Source organism: Neomonachus schauinslandi, chromosome X, assembly GCF_002201575.2.
Source record: "Neomonachus schauinslandi chromosome X, ASM220157v2, whole genome shotgun sequence".
NCBI lineage: Eukaryota > Metazoa > Chordata > Mammalia > Carnivora > Phocidae > Neomonachus > Neomonachus schauinslandi.
In genome coordinates this window covers 124,475,386-124,482,712 of record NC_058419.1, presented here as the reverse complement: position 1 = coordinate 124,482,712, position 7,327 = coordinate 124,475,386, and the positions used below count along the sequence as shown (strand labels likewise).

General features: G+C 42.0%; 1 pseudogene; it reads left to right on the top strand.

Moving 5' to 3' along the window:
• The first annotated feature begins 5,680 nt into the window (after positions 1-5,680).
• On the top strand, positions 5,681-6,690 carry LOC110585004 (annotated as a pseudogene).
• The last annotated feature ends 637 nt before the right edge of the window (positions 6,691-7,327 follow it).

The window sequence follows — 7,327 nt, the reverse complement described above, 5'->3', positions numbered from 1 at the left end:
TTCAACACAGAGAGGATACACATTTTCCCAGTCATTTTGGCACATTTCTATTAAATGAGCACATACTAGATCAAAAAGGATTTTTTTTTTTTACAAATGATAAATGTTGTAACTGAAATCATATTTTCTAATTGAAATGAAACAGTGAAATAATTTATAAGAAGATCGTCATCCCCCACCTGCATCTTTGGAAAGCGAAAACAGAATTCCCCATAACTCATTAGTCAGAGATGTAACACTACAACATAGATCACAAAATATTTAGTGTCACAACCCACGAAAGTTCCATGTAACCCAAACAGGTATTGTGATATTGGGGGGGAATATATGACCTGAAATGCGTATTCTAGAAAATAAAATGTGCAAAGTTCTTGCACTCAATATTCAACTGAAGATATTTTTATCGTTTTTTTTTTTTTTAACTTTTAGACACTCTTTCTTTTTTAAGATTTTACTTATTTGAGAGCTCGGGACAGAGAGAGCACAAGTAGGGGAGGGGCAGAGGGAGAAGGAGAAGCAGGCTTCCCGCTGAGCAGGGAGCCCGATGCGGGGCTCGATCCCAGGACCCTGAGATCATGACCTGAGCTGAAGGCAGACCCTTAACCGACTGAACCACCCAGGCTCCCTCAACTGAAGAAATTTTTAAAAAAGGAACAACAGAATCACCCAAAAAGCACAACCACACAAATGAACAAAGAAGAGAAATGCATGAAATGCCAAGCAACAAACACGAAAATAAATATTAAAGAAAGTATGAAAAAAGTGGATCATTAAAGCAAAAGCTATTTTTTTTTTTGTAACTGCTAATAAAATAGAAACATCTGGGAAGATTAAGCAAGAGAGCTGTTACCAACAAACAGAGTTATGAATGAACATGGAGTCAAAATTCTAGATAAGAGCTAAGATAAACGTCTTAGTAGAATGGTAGGGGAAGAAAAAAAAAACCTGACGCTCATAGATTAAGGAAGCAGAGGACTGGGTATTGCTTTAGGACAACATTGAATTGAAATTCTTACTATGTGGCTTCAACCCTGTGCAATGGATATATTGCATTACTCAAGGTAAAATAAACAAACAAAAAAACCCCCCCAAAACCCAAATACTGTCTTAAGCATCTTAATTAGTGAGCATCCTGCCAGATACTTGAATTACCAACCTACACATACTTTCTAGTTAGAAGCATGATAAATAACTCAAAAGAGATCGGGGTAATACCTTGATGGGGTATTTTGTTTTTCAGGGTAGGTTGTAGAATAGTACCCTGAGGGCCCTTCGGCAGATCAAAGAATGAAGTTTTACTTTGCAAAGATAACAAGGCCAAACTCTATTTGGAGAACGCTTGAGATATCCCTTTGTTTACTCTCTGAAACTTTTAACGGGCAAGGCGGGTCCTTGTTTGCCTTTTCCCCATGGCCTGGCAACATTATGTGGGCTCTTAGTATGGATAATAGGATGCCCTAATTTGACAAAGATGGTACCATCTTGTATTTTTTTTTTTTTAAGATTTTATTTATTCATTTGACAGAGAGAGATACAGCGAGAGAGGGAACACAAGCAGGGGGAGTGGGAGAGGGAGAAGCAGGCTTCCCGCCGAGCAGGGAGCCCGACGCGGGGCTCGATCCCAGGACCCTGGGATCATGACCTGAGCCGAAGGCAGACGCTTAACGACTGAGCCACCCAGGCGCCCAAGTTTGCAAAAATTAAGGGTACGTAAAAGTAATAATCCTCCCCGGAGGTCTAATAAACACCAGAACCAGGAAGAAGACCCATCCAAACCAAGTTCTCAAATACTTCAAAAAAGAGTAAATGCTACAGTCTTAGAATATTACAGGATTCTAACAAATTCTAATAAAATTATAATATTTTAAGCATATCACGGAGAGGAAAAGTTGCGATTTGTGGAAGGATGTTCTTTAGAACGTCAGGCACTTCATAACTGAGATAATCTGATAAGGAAATGCATGATTAAAATCTCCTCGACTGGAAACAGCAAAATCTTTGATATCGGGAAAGTCTACAAGCGGCTTGAATTCAGAGACGCGCCCCACACTGCCCTGAAGCTCATCCAGACTCGGGACTGGTGTGATCTGTGTCTGTTCTCCACCCACAAAGAAGAAGTCCAGCCTGTCACAAGGCTGGTTACTGTTCTTCTGCTTTCGGTAAGTGGAAAAGCCTTGGAGGCGGTAGAGGGGGCTGTTGCCCCATGGAAGATGAATGCCCTTGGAGCCCGGCAGGTCTGCCTTCCTGTTGCAACGAAAACACAAAAAGGGAAAAAGCAAAGCAGGACAGTGAGCAAAGGAGGGAGACGGTTATTCTCGGTGACTTGATGAGCGCCTTCTGGGATGCTGGACGTGGGGATGGCGCGGCGGGTCTGCTCAGCGGAAGGCAGACCCTGTGTATAAATCTTAAAGATGCGAGAAGTTCAAGTCAGCAACCTGATTAATCTCCCCTGGGGGCTATACGGGCACCTTTGGGTTCATTCATTAGCTGCAAGGGTAAAGCCAGACATGTGCTCTTAGGGGACACAAAGAGCACAGACAGGAGAGGAGGAAAGTGTAGGTGGGTCCACCTTCCAGAAGGAGCTGTGAAAAACAAAAGTGCATGGTGGTCCCATCGGCAAAGGCAAATCAGGGTCACCTGGCAAACCCATTTGCCATCTTCCTATTCGTGTTTTGATTGATTTAAATCTTCTGCATGCTGTGCACCTCGTGTTTGCAGATCAGAGTCTAGAATGTGTGCACCTGTGTGTCAAAATCAAGCCGTCCTATCCCCCACTCTATGGGGAAAGCCGCGTGCTTGGCATCAGCCCCTGGATAGGAGATAATTCTTCTTGCCAAGTGCTCAAAACTCCATGGCCAGCTTTGTGGTCTCAGGCAAGCGGGTGGATGTGCAGATACACTTTTTGGCTTTGGTTTTGGGTTTTTTTCTCAGCTTGTGCTTTCATTGAGGATTTTCATCCTTCCATTTGATGAGACATTCTGTTGGTGTTTGAGTCTTCTCTTTCCCCCCTTCCCACAGTTTTATTGAGGTATAATCGATACACCACAAAAACGTGCAAGTGTGTGATACACGAAATTTAATGAGTTCAGACAGATGTCTACAGCCGTAACACCATCACCACTATCAAGATTTTTTATTTTTTATTTGTGTTTTTGCTTGGATCCCCCTTTTTTGGTGGTGAGGTCAGTTAATAGGAGATGCACCAACATGACACAGTTTTTAAGTGCACAAAATGCTGCCCGATTCCACGTACAGGAGGTAGCTAAAATGGCCAAATTTATAGAGGCAAAATAACAACAACAACAACAACAACAAAACCCACAAAAAAACAACCCCAGAATGGCAGTTGCCAGGAAGTGGGGAGTTGATGATCAGTGGGTGTAGAGTTTCAGTCGTAAAAGATGAGTAAGTTCTAGAGATCTGCAGTACAGCATCATGCCCGGAGTTAGCAATGGGATTTTGTGCACTTTTGAGCAACTCTTAATAAGCGTCTGATTCTTGCTTCTGACCCAGCAAGTGATTGTAGCAGAGGGAAGCAAAAATCCCTCGGCATGCTCTCCAGCGACCCAAGATGCCATGCAGATGCTTTGAACATTAACAGGGCAGGTGTGTGAAGCCTTCACCTTTTATGATAATGGTTTTATTTCTTTTGAAGGAAAAGGAGCACATTTCACTATACTTCAACTGTACTTCTGTCCCTCGGTAGCTGGAAATTCAGAATCCCCCTGATTTTTCTCATGTGGCATACAGGAGCTAGGACATTTCTTTTTTTCTTCTTTTTCCCCCTCCTTTGTGTCTGTCTTTGATAATCTACCCGGGTGGGTTTGAAACTCAAAACTTTTCCTTTGTTTTCGTATGAGGCATTCAGCTTCTTTGGGACCACCTCCTGACCTCAGAGGTGGAGGGAGCCACTGGGTGCATTGATAGGATCCTGTCATTTCAAACAAAATCACATTCACTTTGGTGGAGAGCCGGGGGCCTGGGTGGTGTAAAATTGTGTCGTGTGGCATGGAAAGAAATAGGACAAGACATTCCAGGTGCGATGATGTGTCCCGTTGGTCTACTTTGGAGAGCCAGGAACTTAGAGCAAAAGCATAATCATGGGGGGAAGTGAGGATTTGAGGTGCTCCAGACAAACATGCAGATGGGACCCATGTCTTTAATGGGTAGTTGTGCGGTGTTATGTAGACTCATACGGGACAAAACTGTGTTCCTCTAGGACAGAGGAATCAAAGCAAGGCCAGGTGGAAGGAAATTTGCATAAGAAGACTCTTCCCCTGTGTTCTCCTTTCTGACACCGTATGTCTGAGAAGCTTGTGCATGATACCTGATAACGTGTGCATGGGTAACTAGTAACTTGTACCCCATTCTCCCTTCTTATGAGGAAGAATTATGAGTGGGGGCACTTAAAATTGAACTGAAGGGTCTGATAGAGCATTTTGAAAATTTTCATCACCTTACGTGGGGTGATGTCCAGCTCCATCATTATTGGTGGGCTGGACCACAGCTCTGTGGGAAGCTTTGTGAGCCCAAACGTTATTTCGATCTGTGATAGTTAAATGTTAAGGATATTTGGAATCACTTTGCATGGCCTTTTTATATTTTTCTACAAACAGGTTATTCTGTTAATCTCCTTGCAGTGCTGCCAACCATTAGTTACTATATTCATGGAATTAGGATTTCCTTATTTTATTTTTTTCCTTTTTACTATTACTAGTTTTTTTATTTTTAATTTAAATTCAGTTAGCATGTATTATTTGCTTCAGGGGTACAGGTCTGTGATTCATCAGTCTTACACAATTCACAGCGCTCACCATAGCACATACCCTCCCCAATGTCCATCACCCAGCCACCCCATCCCTCCCACCCCCTTCCACCCCAGCAACCCTCAGTTTGTTTCCGGAGATTAAGAGTCTCTTATGGTTTGTCTCCCTCTCTGGTTTCATCTTGTTTCATTTTCCCCTCCCTTCCCCTATGATCCTCTGCCTTGTTTCTCAAATTCCTCCTACCAGTGAGATCATATGATACTTGTCTTTCTCTGATTGACTTACTTCGCTCAGCATAATACCCTCTAGTTCCATCCACATCACTGGAAATATAACCATACTATTCTAATGCACATATATTATCATATGGGTAAAAATAGAGATATTACATCATACATATAGGTATCATATATAATTATATATTACATATTATTATTATTTTTTAAAGATTTTATTTATTTATTTGAGAGAGACAGAGAGAGAGAACAAGCAGGGGGAGCTGCAGGCAGACAGGGAGAGCGAGAAGCAGGCTCCCCGCTGAGCAGGGAGCCCGATGCGGGACTCGACCCCAAGACCCCGGGATCATGACCTGAACCGAAGGCAGACCCTTAACCGGCTGAGCCACCCAGGCGCCCCATATATTACATATTATAATATGCTTTATGAAAACATATTTGTAGTTTTATATGTTTATATTAATAAAACATTTGCTATTTATATATAGTATAACCATATGAATATAATGTGCATGTTTTGTATATAAAAATACAGACACAGCATAGTACATATAGATATCACATATATAATTATATATTACAGAGCCGGAGCACATCACCCCCTACGGCTGCAGTGGTCGCTCGCGTTCCGCCGTTCCGGTCCCTTCCGCCCTTTGGTGTTGCGGCCACCGTGGGACCATGGCCGCGCTCGTGGTGCTCCTGTCCTTGTTGGCGGCGGGTGTTTTGGGGAACTAGTTTAGTATATTAAGATCACTAGGGTCTGTTGTTTTCCGAGATGGAAATTGGTCTATACCAGGAGAGCGAACTCCAGACGTGTCTGCATTGTCCATGGCTTCTCTGTTAAAGAAGACCTTTCTTGGCCAGGACTTGCGGTAGGTAACCTGTTCCATCGTCCTCGGGCTACCATTATGGTGATTTCGCACCCTTTGGAGAATGCAGTTCCTTTTAGTCTTGACAACGTTGCAAATTCCATTCACTCCTTATTTTCTGAAGAAACTCCTGTAGTTTTGCAGTTGGCTCCCAGTGAGGAGAGAGTGTATATGGTGGGGAAGGTGAACTCGGTTTTTGAAGATCTCTCCGTAACGTTACGACAGCTCCACAATCGCCTGTTCCAGGAAAACCCTGTCCTCAATTCACTTCCCCCCAGTTCTCTGAGTAGGAACAATGAAGTTGATCTGCTCTTTCTTTCTGAATTGCAAGTGCTACATGATATTCCAAGTTTGTTGTCTCGACATAAGCATCTAGCCAAGGATCATTCTTCTGATTTATATTCTCTGGAGATGGCAGGTTTGGATGAAATTGGGGAACATTATGGGAAACATCCTCAACAATTCAGAGATGCTTCCAAGATCCTCGTTGATGCTCTGCAAAAGTTCGCAGATGACATGTACAACTTTTATGGCGGGAATGCAGCGGTAGAGTTAGCGACCGTCCGATCATTTGACACCTCTCTCGTCAGGAAGACAAGGACTATTCTTGAGGCAAAACAAGCGAAGAACCCATCAAGCCCCTGTAACCTCGCATGTAAGTATAACCTTGAGTATCCAGTGGTTTTCAACATGGTACTTTGGATAATGATCGCCTTGGCCTTGGCCGTGATTATCACCTCTTACAGTATCTGGGACATGGATCCTGAGTATGACAGCATTATTTATAGGATGACAAACCAGAAGGTTTGAATGGATTGAACTCTCCTCATGCCAAACTTAGAAAAGGGGTTTGGAAATTGGCTGTTTTGTTAAATCTTTTAGTGTAGTTTAAAAGTAGATGGTATACTTTAAATTTATAAAAAAGAAAAAAAAAAAGGAATTTTGTTCTCCGTGTGCCTGTGATGTTCTTTTAGAGTGAATTATAGTATTGATGTGAGTTGATTTGTGGGCTATAGATTCCATAATATGCTCAAATATGATATAACCATTTAATATAATTTCATTCCATTTAACATTTGGAAATGTGCACTGAAATAAATGTAAAAAACTTAGAATAACTTGTGTTCTTTATGTTGGGGAAAATGCAGTGAATTTATTAGACAAACTTAGGAGTGCTTAACTTCCTTACACAGGACAGGTGAAAATGACATTTTGGCCGTTCTATCCCATGAACCATTTGTAAATGTCTAATTTGATGTAAATATCTCTGAAACAGAAGGTATTTAACTTCAAATAGCCCTACAGTGACTGAGATTGAGAACTGCATCTGATTGACAGAGGGTGGCTGTTTTTTAACCTCTTCTGAAAGTTTGGTGATCCAGATCCCAAGGTGGATATGAAAAATACTACATAGATCTAGAAAGAAACTGGCTTTGTGGAGTTAATAGATATCTAT